Source organism: Orycteropus afer, unplaced genomic scaffold (genome assembly GCF_000298275.1).
Source record: "Orycteropus afer afer isolate SDZICR_OR568_19922 unplaced genomic scaffold, OryAfe1.0 scaffold00107, whole genome shotgun sequence".
In the NCBI taxonomy this organism is placed as follows: Eukaryota; Metazoa; Chordata; class Mammalia; order Tubulidentata; family Orycteropodidae; genus Orycteropus; species Orycteropus afer.
Window position 1 is genome coordinate 7,191,068 of NW_006921694.1, and position 1,791 is coordinate 7,192,858.

A 1,791-nucleotide genomic window follows, 5' to 3' on the forward strand; every position below is an offset into this window, starting at 1 on the left:
GGTTGCTATATGTGATATTTATACAGCAACTCCATGACATACAACAATGACAAAGGCCCATATATTGTACTGAACACTATGTGTTTTATCTTAATTTCACAACAAAACAGTCTCAAAGGGGTAAAGTGTCATATGGCAGCAATGATATTTTTCCTCACTTTTCCAATACTGTCACAGAAATGAAACATGTCATGAAAATGAATACGATAAGGCAAGAGAAGTAAATTCGAGTGCCACAAGTAATATAGTAGGTTTTGGCATCATTTTATTCTTAGTAGTAATTTTTTTAAGCTACCAGTCATGAGCCAGTGACAGTTTGCACAATCGGTGAGCTACAACGGAAAATCCATTATCCAAGACACTCCAGAGTCCACATTTTATTTTGGAGAAGTAATAAGCACAGACATGAAGAAGAAATCAGGCAAAAAGCCCAAATAAAACAAAGCACTAGACCTCAGATAAATTTAATACCAGGCAATTCCTGCCTTTCACCACCATGCCGTCTCAAAAAGCACATCATAAATTCTCATAGAAGCAGTTTTGTATCTACTAATCTGCATCCAAAGTGGCAGGAGGAGACTTACAAACTAAAACCCAGTGGAATAAACCAAATAGAGTTCACCAGCAGAGAGGGGAGGCATCAGTGCTACTAGGCATTTCATGTGAGCTGACAACTATGCCAGAGCATTACATCATCCCTTAAGTTTTCTGGCAGTTATTCTGGCACATTATTGATTGACTTCTTACTATGTTAGATGGAAATCTTCAGCCTCTCATATACCTCTTTCCTCCCTATTTTCACAATGTAATCATTTTACTTTTTTCTGTTCTTTCATATTCATCATGGTTTTCACTGTTAATACCTTGCAACTATTACTTACTGAAGAGCTAAGTACGGAGATGATGCATTTTCTTTCTTTTACAACTTTTCTTTTTTTTTTTTTTTTCCTGTGATTTGGGTGAAAGTTTACAGAGCAAATTCACTTTCCATACAGAAGCTTACATACACTTTGTCCAATGACATTGACTGCAATTTCCCGCAATGCAACAGCTCCCCTCCCACTTCTTCCCCATAGTCACATCTTCTTCTTTCCTTCCTTCCCATGCACTCCTGCCCCCGAGCTGTCTCCCTGTGCATACACAGCCCTTCTATTCTTCCATGACTGTTCTCTCAAAGGAGCGTATCTGCCTAATATAAATGTTCACCTTATATGCCTGTCTTTTGTTTGGCTGGAAGCCACAGAAGTGGGTTCAATTTCAGACCTGAAGGGCAGTTATGGGCCATAGTCTCAGTGGTTCCATCATGCTCTATCAGACCAGCCAACCTGGTCCTTTTTTAAAAAAAAAAAAAATGTTTTTCAGTTTTGTTCCAAATTGTTCTCCCACTCTATCCAGGATTTCCTACATAGATCTCCCTCTGAGTGGTTAACAGTGGTTGCCGGGCACCATCTAGTACTTCTGGTCCTGTGGTCGTATTGGCTGAGGATCGCATGGTGTACCAGTCACTTGGACTAATTGTTTCCATGTATCTTTGGTTTTCTCCATTCTTCTTTGCTCTGGATGAAGAGAGACCCATCATTGCATCTAGATGGCCACTTGCAAGCTTTTAAGATCCCAGTTGCTGCTTGCCAAAGTAAGATGTGGAACGATGTTTTCATGTAGTATGTTACACCATTTGAGCTTGATGTTACCTGTGACTATGGTCCTGAGCCCACATTTCAAACTACTTAATCCCTCTGGGTAGCTGGCTGTAGCCAAGAAGTGACTACAACCTTGTCCCTTGTCAGCTCT

The 1,791-nt window shown here is 40.1% G+C and overlaps 1 protein-coding gene across 1 annotated transcript in view; it reads left to right on the top strand.

Annotated features, from left to right (window-relative positions):
* MSH3 (mutS homolog 3) overlaps positions 1-1,791 on the top strand; it is a 381,560-nt gene that overhangs the window by 360,558 nt on the left and 19,211 nt on the right. The gene's annotated exons all lie outside the window — the stretch shown is intronic.